The following is a 23184-nucleotide window of genomic DNA, read 5'->3' on the forward strand; positions in this document are numbered from 1 at the left end:
ACACACGTCCGTGATTTATTAGTTATTCAAGCAGTTATCGTGATTTATGATGCATTGATTTATTCGCCTCTCGTTCACGCGTTTTTTGTTTGTTTGTTTAATAAAGCCTTCGGAAAAGTTTTCCGGATCCCGTGATTTGCATAATTCAATAATTACGAGTGCGGGCGGAGCGGACGGGCGGAGCGGAGCGGCAAACCGCGAACAATGGCGAGCGGAAGGAGTGCCATCCAGCGAACAAACTGAAACTGAGCTGAAACTGCGCCTCCGCGGAACGGATTTCCCTTGGTGGCGGTCTTGAGTTGAGAATTAATAACAATTTGTATTCATTTGTGAATATTACAAAAGGATTATTCGAAATTAATTAAAATTCGCATTGGCACTTCCAAATTGCTTTTAGGGGCGTCGGGGGAGCGCCAATGCCAAAGCCGCCGCGATTGATGCCGCCTAAATCGAGTTTAAGCACATTGATGGGCATCAATTAATCATGCCACAAATGACATTCGCCCCAGTTGGCCTAAGCCGAGGAAAGCCCCCCAAATTACGCATACGACACGTTCGCCTCGGTGCGCGATTGCCAATTAAAAATTGAGCCCGGCAAACCGAGCAGTTGCCAATTACATCGGCGGCGGAGGCGGAGGAGAGCGGAAACCGAAGCCTGCGACACTGATGCCGGTGCTTAAAGCACTCAATAAACGGAATCGTTACGGACTGGTTAATGCGCGACTTAAAGAACGCTCAAGCCACAAGGACTTACCCACTTCCCACTTGCCCAGCCACCCTCTTTATGCACAACCCCCACCTCCCGCAAATACACTCACACACCTGTCAGGCAGCCAGACGAACACACAAACAAACATGTCATTATCATAATGCCAAAAGGAGACCTCGTTGTAGCGTCTCAGGACATTGTGTCACCGACAGCGCGGCAGGAGGATCTGGCATTCGGTGAAGGAGGAGGAGAGGGAGAGGAGGGGATGGGTGGATAGAATGAGACATTCCCATTCTGCTCCGCTGAAGCATGCGAAATGGCGACAGTTTGTGTGCGCATAACTGAGCATAATCGACGCCTTTTGGTTATAATTAACTCATTAAAGTGAAACGCCAGCCGCAGGATGCTCGCTAAATGCGCTGCTCAACCATCAAAGTGCACACATGTTCGCTCCCGTGTAATCCGAGCCACTCGGCGCACACATCGCCGCCAAACAGGGCCGGAATCAACCGCTAACCCCAACAGAGCCAAGCCAAGCCAAGCCAAACCAAGCCGAACCGAACAGAACAGAACAGCAACCCAAACCAAACCAAACCGAACCAAAACCAAACCAGACGAAGGCAAACACGCTTCTCTCGTTACGCCCACAACTGCGACCATGCCCACCCATCCAGCCGAACAGCCAAACAGCCAAACAGCCATCCAACCATTCAGCATTGGCCCGTCTAACCGCAGGCTCGTAAATAAGAAATGAAATCAAAGTTAACATTTTATAAATCTGATTTTTATAACTTTTCTTGCACCACACAACACCGCACTCACACACTCCCACACCCACTCGCACACACACAAACACGCGCCGACTGTTGGCCAATTCCCATGCGAAATTGCAATTAAATTAATTTCACGCATACGCCGCGTATGGCAAACACACACGCTTCCTGCCTTCTATTCAGCGGGATGCGAGGAGGGGGAGAGGGGAGGGGGCGGGGGGCGGGGCAAGCGGCAGCGGAACAGGAACAACGGGCCACATAGCTCAGGTTTTATTGCTCAGCCGCAAACAATAACAACACAGCCATTGCGACAGCGGCGGCAACAGAAACAGCAGCAGGAACAGCAACAGAAACAGCAACAGAAGCAGCAGCAGGAAGAGAAACAGGAACGGGAACGGGAACGGGAGCAGCAGCAGCAGAAGCGGGGCAGCAGCAACAACAAGGATAACAACAAGGACAACGGCAATAGCAACAGCGGCGACAACAACGCCGGCGTTCACAATTAGTGCGTGTTGCCAACCGCAGCAACAAAAGCAGGACAAGCACCTCTGGATACCCTGTACTTATTATTATTCATTTAAAGTGAATCCTGCGGCAATTCAACTACGCATCAAGCAAAAGTTAAAGTAAGTTTTTATAAACCATTAAACATTTATGAGTTTTAAATAATAATTGGAATGTTAGCTATGCTTGTTAATAAAGAAGTAAGAACATTAAAAGCACTGAATTGTAAAGAAATATTAAAAATCCTTTTAGTTATCTACAAAATAAAAAGTATCTATACACTTTAGTTGACATTGGAGTGGAGCTTCCGTTTTAAGGGTTTTTCTAAAATGCATTTATCTTTTAAATTAAGTGGTTTTTATAATAATTCAAGCCCTAAAACCATGAAAACTAAACAAGTGCTTAAAAGCGTTACATAGGCGACCGCAAGGGACGCATGACCTCTAACCTCGCTGCTACCGCGTGGGGCAACAACAGCAGCAGCAACAACAACAGCAGCAAGAGTGGCACCACCGCCAGCCAGCTGCTGCTTGGCGGTCAAAGTGCGGATGAGGGAACGGCGTTTGTGCTCTGCATATAAATCGATGCTTGTGTTGATGCTGTGAAAATTTGGCAAAATAACTACGGACCGAAAATACACGCACGCGAATCGACACATACTTGGGCCAAAAGCAATTAAACTGCTAAAACCACATTTTGTGCGAGAAATAATTGCGAAAATGCCAAAACATAAAGCCGAACAACAAACATAACCGAGTGCCGCTGCCAAAAGCAAAAAAAAATGCGAACGAACAAACGAAAATTGTTCAGCCTAAAGCAGCCCCAATACAGAAACAACAGAGCATCAATTACAATGGGGACCTTTTGGGGAGGGCGCTTAGCTGAACCGAGCCGAGCTGGGGGCCAAGCAGCCCCAAGTGGGTTGACAAGGCCGGTGATCGAAGCCCGAACGGCAAAAAGTCAAACCAAACAGCAAGGACCGAAAAAGTGCCCAAATGGCAACAACAAATCAAATATATTATAACGCACAAAAACAAACCAAACTCAAATGCCAGCTTCAATAACAATAACACAGTCGGGCGGATCCGGGGGGCGTGGTTGGGGTTGGGGGGCGGAAGGTGGAAGGTGGATGGTTGCACAGTGGCGGGGTAAGTGGGCTGTGGGCGGGGTTGCGGAGGCGGTTGTGGAACAGTAACGAGCACTGACAGAATTCGGTTGCGGCGGTTTTGTGTTTACACTTTACAATAGGATTGCCGAGGCTTTGGCGGAATTTCACATTTTTCCCAGGGCTTTCTAATGAAATCTCCAAAGGCAACAAATTAGTTTTCGCTGTCCCCAAAATGGGTTCTGCGAAATGGAGCAGGGTGGTTTATCTGGAGTTCCTAACGGCGATATTGAATAAATATTGGCGCCAGGAGAGGGATTTTCGTGGCTTTGATTGCGGACCTAATTTTTGACAGAGGTACGCACTGTGATATTTTAATTATTAATGGGTGGCTGCAAGTAAATATGGGGAACATAAAAGGTATATTACGTATTCAATGGAGTAATAATAAATTCTGACTTAAGTCACACCCTGAAACAAGTAACCTCAGCTTTCAGTTAACCAAACTTTTCCCCACCTCAAAGGCGATCGGTTTCAAAACAAATCAGAGACCCAGCGCCGAAGTTGCAAAATTGATGCCTTATCGAAGGACCAACTTTTCGCTCCCATTGAGCTGTTCAAACTTTGTTCATACAGTCCGATCATAAACACATCCTGCCCTCGAAAGTAGGCAACAGATGCGAATCGCCGCCGGGTTAGGCCCACAAATGCAAAATCGAAAATGCGTAAACAGAAACCGAGAGCAGAAAACCAAAAGCAGAAAACCGAAAACAAAAACAAACAGCCTGCCAGGACAAACAAAATGAATGGCATTCGCGGTTGAGCGAAAGACAAATTAAGATTATAAAAAAAGGAAAATAAATATAATAACAAAAATAACACATAGCCCTCCTCCGAAGGGCAGGGCGCAAAGGAAGGGGAACGTGAATTGATTGATTGATTTATCAAATGTCTGCCATGGCAATGGAAGGTGTTCTTCAGTGGGTGGAAGAGGGGGTGGGGGGAAAGGGGGAGGCGGCAGCTGCGGCACGGCACTCCTGTCCATATCTTTGTCGGCGACTGCGACGCGTTTGTGATTTGACAGACGAACTGACAGCAAGACGTGCACAGCGACAGTCGGTCCACAAGTCGGGGGTTTTAGGGGTTTGATCAGCGGGCTTTGCCTGCGGGAGGGGTGGAAATAGGGGCGAGGAGGGGGTGGGGTGGTGTTGGATTCCAGGAGATACGTCCGCCTGTCGGCGTTTATGTATGCGCGTAATTCCGGAGGCCAGCTCGCCAGAACGGGAAAGATGGAGTGAACTGAACCGAACCGAACTGAAGTGGAGTGAATGCCGAGATGGTGCGTAGGTGTGCCTATAATGCTGGCCCCCGGTGTGTCTGTCTTTCCAACTGTGTGTGTGTGTGTGTGTTTGTGCCTGCGACACGTAGCACATTTTATTTTCCAAGTAATAAATCAATTTTCCGCACCACTAAAAATGAAAACGAAAAACGAACGAGCGGAGCTGAAGTTGACGCTGACGCTTCTATCGAGTGGGGTAGTGGGGAATGGGAGATCGAGGGTGGGGGCTTCTGGGGAGGCAACAGTTGGCGCACCTGGGCAGGGCGTAAATTAAAGTCACTAAATCAAAAAATTCCCCAAAACACAAAAGGCGAGGGAACGGGAATGGGATGGGTTCGGAGTGAAGCGAAGCAAACGGGAAAGTTAACATTTGTTTACGTGGTCGGACGATTGCGGACGTCTTGGACGTGGAGCGCACCTATTTCTACCTGGGATACCTGGGAGCACGGTGGCCCAAGTTTCCCAGTCATTTATTGGCCAGAAAAGTTCGCCCGAAACGCAGCGACTAGGAATGGGAATGGGTCGGAATGAGCAGCAGCGGCAAATGAGCAACTTGGCGCAAAACAAAAAGTAAGTAAAACAATTTGTTGTTTTTACACTTGCCATCCATTAAACGAAGGGGTATGCTCGGCTAGAATTGCTTTCTGGGCGGGCAGAAAGGGGTAAATCGAGAAAAGTTGGCAGAGATCCCGGAGTTTGAATGGAAATTTCCGCATTTCCGCATTTCTTGCTTTCATTTCATTCAGGCTTTTCAATTTGGCTAAAGTCCACGTTTAAATAGTGTTGGATGAATTCCTTCATTTCGCACTTAATCATTTCAAATAGTTGCAACTACAGCTTAATTATTTCCTGTCGAGTTATTTAGTCGCCTGTTTACTGACCACAGTATTGCATTAAAACTTTTTTGGCAATTATTTTCTAACCACAACATATTTAGTTAATTTATTTTCATTTACGCAAGGTATAGTTAGTTGATTAAATTATCTGATTATTAGAGCAAGTTAATTATCCAAAAATCAGACTGTCAAAAAAACTGTCAAAGAAATTCCTTTTGGAGGCGATTTCCATTTGTATATAAAAATCTGCCAGCAGTAGTTTTTTTTATGCATTGCCGTTTAAGTGGCATAAAAAACTGCTCATTTTCTCTACCCACATTTTGTTAGTAACATACTTCAACAAAAACGTAAACAATTCAGCAATCCTGGGATTTCAAAGGACGGCTTTCCTTAAAGATTTCCCGGAATACAGCCGTGTTTTTCCAGCCCACCTAAATGGCATCGCTTAGTCGAATCACTTTCATTTGCAGCGAGCGGACATGATTTTTTGTTTTCCTTGGCCAGTGCGGCAATTTGTTTTGAGTGGGGTCGAAGGGGCCAGGGGAGCGATGGTCAGGGGATGGGCCTTTCTAGCCGGAGGGGGAGGGACTGTGGGGCAGCGTCAAAGGCAGCAAAAACAAATCAAGTCAACAATCAACGAACGCACAAGCACAGAAACAAACGAACACACAAACACACAGAATCACAGGCCACCGAGCAAACAGTCGGCGGCGAGTGGGGGAAAATGGCGGCCAGAGACATTGGGGCAGACACCCTGTAAAAGTTAATGTAACGGCGCATTTAATTGCACGCACGGAATGAATTCCACTCCGGCACTTGGCCGCATGCCACGCCCACACGCCCGCCGCCCACCGCCCACATTCTCCCTAGAGTGGAGGAGCGCAACTTTTTTCCTTTTTGCCTGCCAACGGACTATCACAAACTTGGCTTTTTGGCCTCACACCGGTTTTCGGGCCAGGTGAGAAGCGGCAGTGAAGTAAGTAAAAATGGCTATTAGCCAAAGCATTTTATGTGGCTCCTTTTGCTCGGGACACGCCCGCTTGGCCTGCATGCTCCGTTCCGGCTCCTCCGAGTCCTTTGGCTCCTTCGACCCCCATCTCCTCCATCTGCTCTTGCCTCTCCCGCCTGCCATCCTTTTGTTGCCTAATGCGCTTTGCTATTTTTTAATTATAACGCAAGTTACCTGCAAATGAAAAGTAAAAGGGCTGCCAAGACGACGACTACGACGACGACGTCGAGGACGAGGACGTCCGCATCCTGTCTCAGGAAGTGGCTGCGGCCAAGACACGAACAGCCAGGACGAAAGGAGGAGAAGTGGGGAGGAGAAAGAAGAAGAAAGAGCTGGCAAGGGGCTGCTACAGCCTTTATTTTTTGCTAGCTGCAACGATGCTGGAAAATTCGCTGGCAACAATTTTAATTGCGTAAACTGTGCAGTTTCTTGCGCCGTCCCTTTCGCACCCTCTCCTATCTCTCTCTCTCTTTCTCTCTATATCTATCACCATCCATCTCTTTCACTCGCCGACTGGCTGGCTGTTGCAATCTCCAGCTTTCTCTGGTATTCCTGACCAGTTCTAGCGGCAAAGGCCAAGCTGTGGAAAAATTAAATTACTCATACGCTCAGTTGGCCAGGGCTCCGTACCAACTACGTACTACGTATATATGTATAGCGTCTCTAGTCCGCCGACTGGACTGCGGCTGCGACGGATTTATTGTTAATTGGAAATGAGGCATGCCCCGACTGTTTGATGCGAACGGAACAAGATTTCCGCCACTCAGCCGAAGCTGAAGCTAAAGAGACGCTCCGCCAGAGAGGCACAAAAACATCGAAAAAACGCTGACAAATAGCACGCGTAATTAGAAATTAAGTTTCTCGTGCTCGAACTCGAGTGCCGCGGAGGTCCTGCGGCCAGGAGTGATTAGTACAATGACAATCTGAATGGGCCAACTGCAAGCCGCTCGAGACTCCGAGACTTCGCCGCAGAGGATCTGGAAACGGCGAGCTGGCAATGACAGAAACTGCTTCCGTGCCGAGCTAATTTATTACAAATGCTCCCCGGCATCTTCTGGTCTCCCAACTCCACCATCTCCTCCCCCTTTGTCTGGGCTGCTTTAATGAAGGTCTTTCAATTATTTTCTAGTTATGCACTTACCAACGACGTCGTCCCGGAACGAGCTCCAAACTAAATTTAGTCATTTCTGTGGAAATTTCGCAGTGATTCGTGGCAAAAATAACTTGATCAATCAGGAGGTACAGGGTGTCGAAGGAAAATGGTAATGGAGGATTTTAAATTGAGATAATCAATATCAATGACTGGCATATCAATTTAAATCATAAATAATAATTATTTCTGGTACACCTGATTTGAAAGCAATGACTTAATGTTTATAGCTCCTCATTTACTTTAGTAGTAAGACAGTAAAGGTAATTCCTAAGGCAACCGAATTACATGCTTCCCAGGCTCAATCGATTTTGAGCGGCAATTAACCATACATTCACTCACTTCGCTCCGATACATTTTCAGTCGAAGGACAAACACGAAAATCCTTTCTCTGTTGATTTTGATAATGATTAATAAAATAAGCCCAGCAAGCCCATCGAGTATTAAGGAACACTTGCCCAGAGTCATCGAACTGCAATGGAGCCGCCTAAGTACCCAATTGAAATTAAATTGCATAAATAAGCACAGGGCTTATTGTGAATTTGCACTCCGAATTGTATTTAACCGACGTGCAGCAGTTTAAATATCCCTGGCTCCGGGGATGGGGCTTAAATAATCTCGAAAACCCGTAGTCGGGCAGGAAACCAATTTGGGAGCACATAACTGACTTCAGGTCCTGGCTGCAGCAACGAAGTGTGCATCCTTCGAGCCGTTTACTCCCTCGATTGCCCCGAATTGTGGGACAGACAGACGTTCTGTGTGGTACGTGAACGTGCACACTCGTGCATATGTATAAAGCATCAAATTAGAATGGCTAATTGCAAAGTCCTCACATCAGGACCACATTTTCTTTTGTTAACTTGCCCAAAAACTTGCCTGCAGCAATCATCACAACTGCCGGCGGAGCGGGGGTGCAAGTTCGTTGCAAGTTCGGTGCTTTTGCTTCTGGGCCGGCAGTGGCAACTATTGCCGGCTGTCCATGAAGAGGACTCGGGCGCTTCCAGTCTCCAGTCTCCAGCCTGCAGACTGCAGACTCTGCTGCCAAGCAGTTAAATTACTTCTCGTTTATTTTAAATTGTGAAAAATATGTGCAAATGCTCGGCAGCTAGGCAGCTCGGAAGAACGGCAGCTCAGAAGCCCGGCAGCCATCAGACATTACACAATGATACCTAACAAGACCGAACACGAAGGGGTTGCCCCCCATCCCCTTCCTCATTTCGAAGGAGGGGAACACCCCCTTGAAAAGACGATGCCTGGCACTCGGATTGGACGGGAGCAAATGGAGCTGGCTGGAATCGGGGAAACGAAGGGGGCGATCGGGTGGCAGGCCAATGCAAAAACATGGGGCAAAACTCTTCTGCAATTTGCAGTGAAAATCGCATCGCACGCGCTGTATTTTCAAATAATGCGAAAAGTTTTCCGCCTATGTTTTCCCGCAGAAGAACACGAGTGAGCCAGGAGCGGCAGATGAGTTTCCCGCGAATACAGGGGATGGTGGAGGGGGGATAACCACCGCCCCACCCTCCACGCTGAACTCAGCCGAGGAGAGCCGAGTTGAACCATCGAGAACCAAACCCCGAATCCAGAGCCCAGAATCGTGAATCCAGAATCCAGAATCCAGAACCGGATTCCGACAAAAGCAGCAGCAACTCCGATATACTTTTGTTTCTTCGCTTCTATTGTGATGCCATCTCGCTCTGCCCACCCCTTCCATCCCTCTCACTCCCTCTGGTCCTTCTGGCTGCCGGTGGCTGCGTGAAATGCAATTTCTCATATTTGCATAACTGCAGACAGCAGATAGCTCAAAATAAAGTTGAAATTTTCGCTGCGGTGGCGGCAACAACAAAGCGCCAGCAACAGCAACAACTTTAATATTGCCTGGCCGTGCTGCGTAATTGCCCCCCTTCCCCAGAAACCCCCACGATCGGCCACAAGTGCACTGAGCGAAACACAAGTGTCGAGAACAGTGCAACGGTGAATTGGCATAAATAAATATTTCAAGGCAATAAAAATAATCGAATTCAAACTTACAAAGCCACTGAAATCTTTTTGCTTTCCTGTGCAATTAATTAAGAATTTTATTTATATTGATTTGGTATAGATTCCACTTCAATTAAAATAGAAATCCTTGAAAGATTATATTTTTACTTTGTTAAAGTTTAATTTGTATATGGAAAGGCTTTTAAATGTTATTCATTAAGTGAATACTTTTGTTGAAGTGTACGAGATTATGAAATACCATAAAACGCTTAACTGAGAAAAGTATGCTTATGTTGTCTGGAAAAAAGTTAGTCTTATAAGTCACTGAAGCCCAGTTCTTTTTTGCAGATACATCAGCCGCATGGCGAATGGCGAAACGAAAATAAAAGCATGACCACCAGTGAAGCAATTATAAATATAAGCAAAGGAAAGCGAATTATTTCAGTTACTTCTGGAAACACTTTCCACGCATTAGTATAGCTGCGACAACAGGTGAGTTGATCGATCTGAGGGAGTAACCCAGGAATTTCTCCGAGTGCATCGGCTGTGCGACTGCAACAGCGGAATCCTTTCCGCTCGGCACCAGTACGTAGTCCGCGGGTTTCCGCCGACTGTGCGCTCGATTTTACCAAACAATACGGCAATGGAATGCGACGGGGCACGGCGGCCAAATCAACGGAGTTACGCGCACAACAGCCGCACTCACACACCCACACACACATACACACTGATTCGCGGGGGGCGTGGCAGGGACAATGCAATACACGCGTACATGCATAAGACAAAGCATACTTTCGGGCGCAAATAACCGACGCTGCGAACGGAAACCAAAATTGAGCGTCCTTCGCATCGCAACGCGCCAGGATGAAAAAGGAAGCGCCACGCAGGGGGTGTGGGGAGTGGGGGAGTGGGGGGAGCGGAGTGGATCGGAGCGGAGAACTCGTTCTATTCTATTAGGATAAACACAAATCACAGCTGGCTGCTGTGTGGGTGGGTCCACTGTCCCACTGCTCCAATGTTCCACTGCTCCAATACTCCGATGCTCCACTGGCCAACTGAGCGCAGGAATTTCACGCACAAACAAAGCAAACAATGTCGGTGGCCGCAAAGCAAACATAATTGATATCGTAATCAATTCAAAAATCTGGGAAACTAAAAACAGCAAATGCTGTGAAAACAACGATGTGGACACGGGACAGAGCTGTCGCAGCCGCAGGCGGGCTAAGCACACAAGGACCCTCCCCAGGACCCTCCCTCCTCCCTTTCTTCATCCTCGTTGTCGTCCCCGACCACCCACCGAAACCACTTTCCCATCAGACATATGTGCTTGCCAGTGCGTGCCACTCAATCAACTCTGAAAAAGTCTACAAATATTAGCCCCTAATACCATTGAGACTCGCTCGAAGGACGACGGAGACGAGGACCATGACGAGGAGGTGGAGGAGGGGGAGGAGGAGGAACTGCACCCTCGTCCACGCCCATAAAAAAAGTGGAATTGTGTATAAAAATGAAGCAGCAGCCGAGAGCAACAAAAAGTGGCAGCTTCAAATAAAATTGTTGCGACAAAAGGCGAAGGAGCAGCTGAAGGAGCCGTCCTGGCACAACGATAACATTAAGACGGAGTATCGAAAAAATGTGTAGTTCCGTACACACTCCCCCCACACCCACACCCACACACACAAACACAACCACACTAACACACACACATATCCCACCGTCTGAGGCGACGGCAAAAACACAAAAGCTGAATAACAACACAATCAAGCGAGGAGCTTGGCGGCTTTGTGGGTGGTTGGGTGGTTCGAGGTCGGAGGTTGCCGGCTGGCTGAACCGAAGGGGGAGGGGGAGGGGAGGGGTACCACCAGGGGGATCCAGGGAGGAGGGGGAGGGGCGAGCGTGTCTGGGCATAGGCAGCAGCGCTGCATAAGTTGCCAGCGCCAGGCGCAAGCGGCACGTAATAACATTTTTCCAAAGACAGTAGAAGCAGCAACAACTACACTTCGGGAAAAATAAATAAATGAAAGGTTTCAAGTTAAGTTGTTTAGCCCATACACTGTTGAAATTGTTATTCTTTGGTTATTTACTTAATAAAAATATTAAATAAAAGTATTTACAGAATATTAACAATCCTATTAATTTACTTATTTTATTTTACAAAAGCTAGCTAGCATAGCTGTCATATAATATTTGATAATTAAAAACAAATAAATGCAAAACCATTATAAATTCTATAAAAAATGACTACATTAAATAATAGTTTTAAAATTTTAAATAATTATGTTAACCAATAAAATAACCAAAAAGAAAGAAAATGCAGCCATTCACTTTGTAAAAGTAATCTATTTTTGGTGGGGGTAAACAGAATTGGTAAACTTTGCAACTAGTTTGGAAAACAAAAGCTGCATTTGTAATAAATGGCTGGGTCACCACCCCAGTTTCGCTCAGTGTCCCGCGAGGACAACAAAATACCGTCACACAGCTCGACTGAGGAAGACGTCAGGCGGAGGATCCGCCGAAGTTGGGGCTGCGAAAAGCAGCGAAAAATGCGCAAGCGAAACACACACACTCAGTGGGGAAAAAAAGGAGAGAGGGACAAAGAAATGTGCGTGGCGTGTCCTGGCTCTTGTGGAATGCTGTCAGGAGACAAGTTATTGTTTTTGATTTCATTTTTCTTGCGTTTTTGCGCTTTCCCGGCCGCCACTCCACTTTACGAGCTGCTGCTGCTGATGCTGAAGCTGATGCGATGGGGGATTGGGAGCGGCAGTTCATACATATGTGCGATTGGGGGACTTATTTCCATACAGGGAGACAAGGGAGGGACTAGCCCAAATTGGTTAGTTCGGCTAATCGAGGTATTTGGCCCGGCCCCACAAGGATTTGCCTCGCTCGGCTTTTTTACGAGACCTAAGAAGATTGGCGCTGGCTGCCTTATTATTATTATTATTACGATTATAAAAAGTTGCCCTAATCCGAGTGGGTAATTCATTTCTGAGAGCTAGACTAGCTTGATGGGGCCCTGAAAACCTCCGGACTCCGGAAAATGCCGGGAAACTATGACGGAAATCTTAGCACTGAAGAACCCTTATGGGATTTTCAAATGTGCACGGAGTGAACGTGCTTTTCTCCTTGGCAGAACTATTATATATTTTTGGTGCAAGGGCGGGCATACATGAATGAATTTTTATACAAGACAGCTTAGGTGAATTTTGCACTCACTTTAGTTCAGGTATTTACCTGATTTTGTTATAGTTTTAATTAATCTAAATTAATAACAGAAAACCTAATTGATACATGATATTTTTGTGAAAGCTTAACAAGAACAAGGTGCAAAGTAAACCGAAAGCTGTCGGCTTAAAATTGTGAAGTGACTAAGCTCAGACTTTTAGCGTTCACACAAGAAGCTTATTTAAAAAAGACTTAAAAGATAATCCAGCTGTCAGAATTAATGAACTTCAAACGCGTTTATTTTGCAAATTGCTGAGGAACTGAAAAATAGCACAGGAGAAAGATATTTTTTATCTTTCAATTATTTTAAATAATACAATTCTGGTTCAAAAAAATATCTGGTAGGGCGATTCACATTGTAAGTAACTTTTTGAATAATTGAATCCCAGCAGAGGTCGAAGTTTACTGAATCCGAAAACTCCGATCATTAGGTGAAGTTTTCTTATCAAGTCTTATCCACGCCGCACGACGCAACTCCCGAGAATCATCAAGTGGTACCGAAGTGGGTGAGGAACAAATAGAATGTAAATAAACGAGAAGTAAAAAATGCAAACGATGTGAAAATGTGAGTAAGCCAGCAATGACAATCAATCATTCAGTTAGTTGCAGCGGCAAACTTCAGCAATTTGGCCACTCCCCACTCCCACTCCCCCTCCAACTCCCCCGCCCCCTTTGAAGTGGGGGTCATTAGGCCCCCGCCCCCAGCATTTTGGCAACCGCAATTCTGGTCTGTTTCACTCGCAAACTAACTTTGGGGTAAACTTTCTAATAAAATAGCCCTCTATGCGCCCCAAGGTCCAGGGATCCTGGCAACTTGCTGCTCCGCTCGGCGGTTATCCCCCGAAAAGAGAGTCCAAGGAGCAGCAGGACACCGCAACAGGAGCAACTGCAGCCGCCGAGAGCCGAGGATTCAATCCACTTTCCGCTTTTGTGCTGCAGCCACAATGCAGTTGCGAGCGAAAGCTTTCCTAACTTTCTCTCTCCTGGCTGCCCGTTTCCATTTTGTTCCGCACATGTAACTGAGTTACTCTGTATGTGTGTGTAAGTGTAAGTGTAAGTGTCGCTGTGAGTGAGTGTGTCTGTGTATACATGGCCGCAACATCCGTTACAATTTTTTACGACTGCGGCGCTGACGTTGATGTTGCTTTTGTGAGGGTCCCTCTTTTTCTGTGTGTGTGTGTGTGTATGCCTGAGTGTGGCGGGGCATGCCACATTTAAGGATTGAGGAAATTTTTGTGGCCTCCTCCAGTAATGATATGGAATGTGTTGGAATTTCAAGAAGTTCCTCCAGATTTCTTTATTTATTTAAATGAGCAGCCAGCGAGAATGCCACAAAGTCAGGCCCGCAGTCATGTCTGTCTGCGTTTGACTCTCCGTCTGTCTTTGTGTCTGTGTCTGCGTTTGTGTTTGTGTCTGTGTCCGTGTCTGTGCTTGTTTCGGTGTCTGTGCCCCTGCATCTGTGGTGGTGGCCAGCCAACCAGCATCTTCAATTGACTGACTCGCTGGCTAAATGACTAACTGACTGACTGACTGACTCACTGACTCACTGCCTGACTGGCTGACTGGCTGACTAACTGACTGACTGAGTGAGCATACAACTAAATGAGCGTTGTTATCGGTCCATGCCGCTCCCTCGGCGACTGACTGTCTGCCGCTCAACCTGACTACACAGCACGAAATCAAGTGGACATGCTAATAAAGCCTTTTGCATTGTAATTACTCTGCAGTGACTGAATCCTGCTGGAGGAGAGCAGCTTAAAGACTTATAAAGTTTCAAAAGAAAAACAAGACATGTAACAATTTAAACTTTAAATAAAATATACAATTGAATAAAATAAATTAATGGGTTTATTTATAGGATATTTATTGCTTAAATAGCTTTAGTAAATCAATAAAGATCACACACTTTCTCCAAGTGCACTTTCGTCCGTCTGAGTGTGTGACTGTGCGTATAATTGTGAGGGCAACCTGCTGATGGCGGCAGTTGGGCGAAAGTTGAGGGGATTCGAACAGGGAGCAGCAGGCAAGCAGCCAAGAGCCAGGAGCGCTGAGCCAGCAGCAGAGGCGCAGGATGAGCACCAAGGATTCCAAAGGAGAGGGGGAGGAGGGGGAGGAGAGGGAGGAGACTGGGGAACCCGCAATCCGCAGGCAACCAGCAACGTCATTGAAATTTATGCACGTTGTACTTTCGTGTAGTGATATTTGTATTGGGAATTAAAACTATGCCCCCGGGATTATATCCTAATTTTTGGCGCTGTTCTGCTTTGGTTGCTTCGCGTCCTTCTCGTCCTTGCGGCCCTTTTGGTTCTTCTGGTCCTCAGCCCCTTGTTGATGTCTTACTGCCAGGCACCCCAGCTCATTTCCCTCGGCTGTCTGTCTTGCCATCGCCATTTTTACTTTTCATTGCTTTTGTTTGCCGTGTAATTAAAATAAAGGCGTGGAGTAATTGCTGAGGTCAGTGGGCAGCGGCAAACAGCGGCGAATACTGGAGTGCGGAGTGAGGAATGCAGCAGTTGGCCACCCGTACGTATACGTAATGCTAACTAAGCTCACCGAGCAGCGCTGAAATTAACACTTTTTTCGGCTAGTTCAGCTCGTTCCTAGTCGTTTTTTGTGTGCGGGCGGTATTCCTTGGAGCCCGGAGCTGTGAATTACCGAACAGCAGATAAAATTCTCAGTTTAACACTTTGTTAAAATGCTGCCCATACGGATACGCTTACGTCGTTTACGGTTACGTATACGCCATGTGGCGCGTCCGCCCATAAAGTGTGCCAGCATTTGGCACCCCTCCTCCGTCGAATCCCCACCACCCCCATCCCCACCATCCCCATCCCCACCCATCGCAATCGCAACCCACTTAACTGGACTTTGGTCACGTTGCTGCTGCTGCTTTTGCTGCTTTGCTGCTTTTGCTGGCTGCCTTTCTCGATGGTCGGTTGTTGGGGCGCCTGCGGTAAATTTCATTTTGCAGGGCATCATTAGACTGAGACCCAGAGACCTAGATTTCCATGCTAATTGGATTCGCAATAAAGCCGGCCCCGAGATCGAAGAATTCCAGCCGTCTTGGCAGCTCGGCAGCACAGAGCAGCCGACAATTTGAAGAAAAATTAAATTCCCCAGTCAACATGAATGTTTCATCTGCCACATACTTGCAAATGAGTTATGACCGCAAAAGAATTTTGCCAGACCGAAAAAAAAGGGAATCAAATAAATTATTAAGGCCGGCTTTGATGAATGGAGTTGGCTGACAGCGAGTACATATATGTGGGATTTCTCGGCAGACAGGAAAAAAAGGTAAGCAGAAAGGAGAAACTCAATCGAGTGGTGGTTAACCTTCGTTCGGGTTGAAAGTACTTAAAACAAACCGAGAAGAGTTTACGGCAACTCCACTTGAGGACCAAGGAAACCCCTTTAAACTCCCCCTCCCATTTCCTTCAGCCATGTGACTCTAATCAGCGCTTAATTATGCATGCTTGCCAGGCCGAAAGTCGCCCATTAATCAACATCATTTATTGCCGAGCCGGCTGCTCGAACGCAAATCCGAATTGAAATTCAAGCTGGCAGCCAAAAACAGCCAGCTCCGCTCGGCGGCGGCCCCAAATGGCCGAGAAGAGCCGGGAGCAGGACAACAAGCAACTGCCAACTAAGCCAAATTGTACGCTCAAGTGCCATAAAGCAATCAAAGTTGATATCAAAGTACCACACTGCTAACTTATGTTCTCATGTATTCAATTAGGACAGCTTTTCGAATGCCCAGCCCAGGTCCTTGGTTCCTGATTCCCGGTACCCGGTTTTCAGTTTTCGGCTTTCAGTTTTCAGTTTTCGGGTTTCGGTCCTCCCTGCTCGTTCATTTAAAAGAATTAAGCACTTTTCTGCAGCGCAACCGCAGCCGAGGAGATGAAGAAGCTGCTGCAGCCAGGAGCTCCTGGCATTGAAACCAGCTTCTGCTCCATCTCCTGCTGCTCCTGCTCCTGCTGATGCTCCATCTCCTGTTTCTGGGGCTCCTTCAGGAACTTTCAACAACTTCCTATGCCCAAAGTTTCCACAAATTAGTTATGCAAATTATGTGAGTCGCCTTCACCTCGCCAGGACTCCATCTCCTTGGCCGAAGTCTGGCATCCGCCACCGAAGACTCCGAAGGCTCCCCACTGTGATCCGCATTTAAAACAATGGATGGGCGACCCTTGGCTGCGAAATCGCTCCCAAAAGCGAGTCCTTCGGGCCGAGGACCTGCCCGATTAGGACGCATAACAAAGTAGAATTTGTGTAAGTTCGTATTTAACATGCTTTATGCATTCCTCAATTATAAATAGATTAAAGTCCCGAATAGACTAAAGTTAAATGTTAACTTTCCGGCCAAGGCGGACACCATTCACAAAGCAATTAACGCAGCCTTCCTCCCTCTACTCCCTTTACCCCCTCTACTCCCTTTACCCCCTCTTAGCTTTTAGGCCGAAAAGGAAAGGAAAGGCAGGAACCCAATTTAACTGACTGCCAACTTTCCACAATCACTGCCCATCATCAATTTCAGATTTTGTTGTATGTTTTATGAAGCAGTCAAGGCACAGGACAGCCGCCCGTCAACCAGACACTTGGACAGACAAACAGACAGGCTCAGAGACAGTCGGCGATTGGGTGGGTGGAAAGTCGTAGGTGGGTGAGGAGCTGATGGGTGAGGAGGTGGGTGGGTGGCAATGGGTGGTTACGGGTGCGGCTGGCTGGCTGGAAAGTGAAAACAATGCCTGGCCGCAATCGGCTGGGCAATGGCTGTCCGGAGAGCAGGAGGAGGAGACCGCCTGGCGAGTGTGTGCGGATGCTCCTTGCCGAGTGTTTACTTAACCGTAAGCCTGACCCACCGACCCCCAACCCCCCAACACCGGGCAACCAACCCACCACCCCATCGAACCCCCGGCGGTGTGCTGAACTTGAACCACATGGAACAACAAAGGCGAACAGATAAAGCAGCGACGGGGAAAAAAGGGTTGGCGTCGGGCGTCTTAAAGGATTGCTCAAGTTGGCCAAAACCAATATGTAAATGTGCGTGTTGTGATTAAGCACAAAAGCAAAGTAAGCCAGATACAAGGACGACCAGCGGACAGACGAACGAACGGACCGACGGACCGACGGACGGAAGAGTTTTCTTGTCCGAAGCCAAAGTCCCGAAAGCCAAAATCTCCAACCGCACCGCACACACATAATGTGGGCCAAAACGAAGCCAAGCAAAAACGCAGCCTTGGCTAACTTTACACACCTCAAGTGTTTGTTTAGGTTGCTCTGCTTTGCTTGGGGTTTTGCTTTTTGTTTGAGCGATGGCCGGGAAAGGGGAAACACTTAGGAAAAATTACCAAAAAAGGAGGATTAGTGCAACTCGTTGAACTTAAGAGAAAACCATTTCTCAGTGCCGAAAAGTAGTTTCGCCGGCCCGAAAAAGTTTTCAAGGGAGCGCAAATAATCTGAAATATGGATTTTAGTTTTAGGGCAAGTGTAAAATTTAAGTTTAACAATGTCAGTTATTGGATTTTAAGGCTTAGGGTAAGTAACAAAATATTTTGAATTATTTTTAGAAGAAAATAAATGAAGATATATTTGTTTTACAATAGACACAATGGGAAAGCAATGATTATTTATTTCATGTAACTACTATTCATGTTTCTTCAACCCCATAAAATTCAAGGCTTTTAGGACAGTGTAATGTTTTAAGAAAATTATTTTGTTCTCGGTGGCCATTTGACGCCTTTGTTGTTTTTGGTCAGCACCATTATAAATCTTTTTCGCAATGTAGGAAGCGATCGGGGCCTGAAACCCTCACCTTCTGGAGCCAAAGACAATGGCTTGGAACCCTATTAGCGTGTAGCAATCCTGCTCGACAGCCTCTTCCCGCAGGAATGTGTGGAGATTCCAGGGGTACGCCCATAAATCGCAGCCGCCAGGTGAGCGGTAAGTGGGTGCTGGATGCTGGATGCTGGATGCTGGTGAAGGGGAGAAGGTGAAGGGAGGGGCTAATGGGTCACTCCTTGATGTATCACACAAACAGACACAAATGATACTTATGCCGCCGCAGTTGCTCCTTTACCGCTCCTTTTCTCCGGCGGAGGAGCCGTGCGGCTTCTTCTCATGGACAGCAGACGCGCTCCGCTTGGTGTAATAAAAACTAAAATCCGCACAACAATATGTGCGAGGATAATGCCATTTCCGTTTTATGGGAAATCCTGTTAGTCCTCCGTCGTGTGTGTGAGCGCTCGCATGTGCGGCTTCCTCAAGGAGCCCGAATCCTGAATTCCGAATCCCGTATCCCCTATCCCGAATACCGAGTACCGAATCCCGGCGAACGAGTTACGACTACACCGGCCAAAAAGAATAAGCCCGGCGAAGAGCTATTGCGGTCGCCCTGGCAGTGATGGGTTGCCATATGCCTTATGCGATAGGATTCGCAGGACGTTAAGGCGGCGATGGCATGCGTGCCGGCCGGGAATGAATGGATCAGGGATCAAATTTTATGGATTGCCCCGGCGCTCCGTACGCGCACTCCGCCGCACTCACATAGTAATGAAGTCGGAACTAAGAAATAAATTCCGCAAAATTTCATTATGCGGCGGAGTGGGAGTCGCAGGGAATTTAAATCGCAGAGGTTCAATAACAGTGCGTGGGATCGAAAAGTTATTGGTTGGGCTTCCGACTTTCCTCCACAATTAATTTATTAACTTTGCAGTAAATCTTCGAGAAGTGCCAGCCCGAAGTTTAAGGTCTACATTATGGATTCGATTTACTAGAATTTAAAGGTTATAAAATGCAGGCTTTACTAGATAAAATAGTATTTTGTGACATGGTGGTTGGTTATCTCCAAGTTCGTAATGCAAATAGTTCTTAATAACTTATGAAAACTACAAAGAATAAATAACTCTTGTACGAGCGGAAACTCGCCCACGGACTTACAATCAGCTAATCTGTCTTACATATTTGCATATCGCCTCGGCTTCAGCTTGGATTACGATGGTTATTCATTAGCCGCATTCCTGGACGCCCTCGGCCGGCAACTAGGACACTTGCTGCGGTTGGCCGCAGGACTCTCGTCCTCGCCTCGTCCTCCAAGGGCTCTCTATTACCATCGCTTTGCCAGCCATAACTAGGCAAACCTTTTTGCTCAGTGTGTGTGCGGAACGGCAGGAAAAACAAACGTCCGACTTTCGCCAGAGTGTGAGTGTGTGAAGGAAAAAGCGCAACCGGAGAAGAGATAGATGGACAGGGGGCGAGGGAAGAGAGGGGAGTGAAAAGGGAAGAGGAAAAGGGGAGAAACGGAAAGCCGGAGAGTAAGAAAAACCATAACTAAATCCATTGCCATAGGAAAATCCAAAGCAAAGTCTGCGATGCAAATAGTAGAGATTATGGGACTGCAGATGTATGAAGAACGAGAGCGAGATGGAGGTGGAGATGGCAGTGGCAATGGCGATGGCGATGGAGATGTAGCTGGATATGGAAGCTGAAACCCAAGGCGCGGCTCCAAAAGGGGTTTTCCCAGGCTGCGGGGGGATGCGGGGGATTCCGGCAGAAGGTGTTATGTGGACGTGGGCACGAGTGTGTGAGGCACAATAAATCTTGCGAGGGTGCCGAATGGCCAGGCGGCGGAGCCCGAGGCCTCCGGTCTGGATCCTGGCCATTGGCATGGATTTGAGCCGGGACTTTATCCCCATCCGCCAGCCCTTTCCATCGTATCCTCCAACCTTTATCCTTCATCCGCCCACCGCGCTGCCCCGTCAGTGAAAACCAAAACCAAATAAAACTGACATTATGCGAAAAGCGAAAGCCATAACTAAAAGTTGGATAACGTGGCCATGATGATGGAGCCGACGTGGAGTGGGCGAGAAATCCGGCTGAGGAGCAGCCGTAAAGTTGATACTGAAGCAAAGAGCAGAGCTTGCAGGGCGGATAAGTCGAAAACAAATCGGAGATGCCATTGTCGAGGGTGCTGGACCATCAAGTACCTTGCAATTTCCGCAAAGTGACAAACCGAAAGGTTTGCATATCTCTTTTTATTAAATACAGATTAACCATCGAATATAAAAGGAATATTACTTTCTTTGTTTATTGCTAGAAAATATCCTGCTCGAAACTCTATTTGGGTCAAGGATTCTAACTTTTGTCAGCAAAGAGCGTTTCAAAAATTTCAGCTTAACACTGCAGCTTGTAATAAACATTTGACTGCTGAACTAAAAATTTTATATAGTGGTGATGATATCCTCCTTAAATATTTTATACTTCGAAAATTTCATCAGCTCGTTGAGTAATTTTTAATTATTATGAGGGTCTGGAATAAGTTTAACCGGAAACTATATAAGCATATAATGGAGTTATGGCTCTGCAAAGAGCTTCTTATATTATAGTGCTTTTAATAAAAAATGTAGGTCTTGGTAACTCCATTCATTCCTCGCTTGTCTGAGCATAAAGTGAAAAGTTTATTTGTTACGAGCAGTCGGTTCAAGTGGATTATAAACACGAGTACCTTTATATACTATTATTTACTATCGGAATCAGAACTACTGTTTACTTATGATGCAAGAACGTGTACTCAATCGTCATTCCATGTCGAAGCAAACAACTTCAAATTATCTTTCTAATTGCTGCGCTGGAAAAACCCGAGTCACTCCAACAGGTTTCAATTGGTACAAGCCAGGAGCTCTTTATTGGATCATTAAATCGTGGGGAGCTGACCTAAAAACTGAGACCGCTTGAATGCTGCTAAGCGAGCTCAGTTTTCTCCTTAATCGCTTACAGGGCCGCCCAGCACCACCTTGTAGTCCGCGAACCCACCGCACCGCCGCACCACCTCGCCTCCGAATGCACCACAATGGATTTGCCACAGCAAACTCCGGCACGAGCTGGATATTCTCCGATTTTACCCTTTCGATGTTGGGAGTCGGCAGTTTGGAGTTGGGGCAGGGATATCGGGTATGAAAAACAGAAACAGGAAAATAGAAATGATAGCAAAGTTGCTAGGCAAAAAGGGGGAGGGGAAGGGGAAGGGGGAGGGGAAGGGAGGGAAAGGCGGACCTGCTGAAACGGAAATCGACTTTGGTAAGGAGTTTTTCTCGTACCTGTGAATCGGAATCTGAACGCTGGCGCTGCACCGAAAGTTATGCAAATGCGAAGTTGTTCGTGCCTGCTCCTGGCTGCCGAATCCTGCCGCAGGATCTGCTATTGGTGTTGTTGCTGCTCCTGCTGGTTGGATGGTTGCTTCTACCCTTCTTCCACTTCCACTTCCCCTCCTCCTCTGGTGTCAATCGAAGGCGATGTCGCGAGTGCTAATGACGTTTGCTTTGATTGCGCCCCGCACTCGAAGCCAAAACTGAGCCACAACTCACAACTGTCATTTTCGAGGCAGCGAGGTTTGCACAGGGTTCCAGATTCAGATCGAGACCGAGATATAGCTATATCTGTTCTATATGCGAGTGTGTGTGCTGCTGGGTGTCTATCTCAGCTGCTCACTCCGTCCTCGGATGTCTATTTATTTAATTTGCATGCGATTTTCAATTTTTATGCGGAATACTTGGCATTGACAGCAAACGATGCGCACATTTCGCATCGGCAATGCACAATAGAAATTGAATTGCAAAAATTTGTTTGCCCGTCCAGGGCAGCAGGCAAATGGATTGCGAGCACAGTGGAATGGCGGATTTTGAGGGCTCTTCACGTCTTCACGTCCTCACGCCAATGTGGCAAGGAGTCGAAGAAGGGCGCCGAAGAAGAAGTCACGGAGCCGGGAAAACAGGGAAAGATTCAAGGAGCTGAACGAGCGCGAGTTGGGCGCGCTCAGGAAATCGCACAATTTGGCGGCGAGGATGTCAAGTATACGCCGCGTTGCGCTGCCACACTGACTGCAATTACAATGGGCCAGCAACAGCAACAACAATGCCGGGGATATGCCGGCTGCCACACACAGAGGCACTCGCACACTCCGCACTCCGGCAACTGAAACTGCAACTGGAGCCGCAGATACGTACGCTCCGCTCCGCAGGATCCGGAGGAAAGTCTGAGTCTGAGTCTGATTCTGAGTCACGAGCGAGGACAGGCGACAGATCCTGGCGAAGCACTGCACGCACACACCGATGCCAAAAAGACGCGCGAAATTTGCGACAAAAAACCAAAACAAAACAACAACTTCGTCCGTTTGGCTCGCTTTTGGAAACTCGATTTGAAAACTCGGCCGCTTGCACCACCGAACGCTCCGAAACTGAATTCGCAACTGAAGCAGCGGCGAGCAGGATGCTGCCATCTGGAGCCGAGTCGCCAGGACGAACGGGATGCCGACACGGATGCTTCGGATGCTGCCTCGTAGAGCTTTTTCCCCGAGAGCAAAAGGGAGAAAGAGAGAGAAGAGACATAGAGAGAGAGAGAGTGCTGGCATTGGCGACGTGTGACTTCGTTAAATTTCTGCGGCGACAGCACACAAAACGGATTCGGAAGCGGAAGTAGCAAGTAAGCGAGCAAGGAGCGCTCTGTATGTGTGTGTGTGTGCTGTGTGCTGTGTGAGTGCGCCTCTGTGTGGCTGTGTGTGTGTGT

General features: G+C 47.3%; 1 protein-coding gene across 1 annotated transcript in view; it reads right to left on the bottom strand.

Annotated features, from left to right (window-relative positions):
- Positions 1–22848, bottom strand: part of LOC108097754 (lachesin) — a 46748-nt gene extending 23900 nt beyond the window's left edge. Inside the window, exon 1 of the mRNA XM_043209143.1 lies at positions 21720–22848. The gene's annotated coding sequence lies outside the window, so the exon portion shown is untranslated. The remainder of the gene's footprint in view (positions 1–21719) is intronic.
- Between the last annotated feature and the right edge of the window lie 336 nt (positions 22849–23184).

Source organism: Drosophila ficusphila, unplaced genomic scaffold (genome assembly GCF_018152265.1).
Source record: "Drosophila ficusphila isolate 14025-0441.05 unplaced genomic scaffold, ASM1815226v1 contig_791, whole genome shotgun sequence".
Classification (NCBI taxonomy): Eukaryota; Metazoa; Arthropoda; class Insecta; order Diptera; family Drosophilidae; genus Drosophila; species Drosophila ficusphila.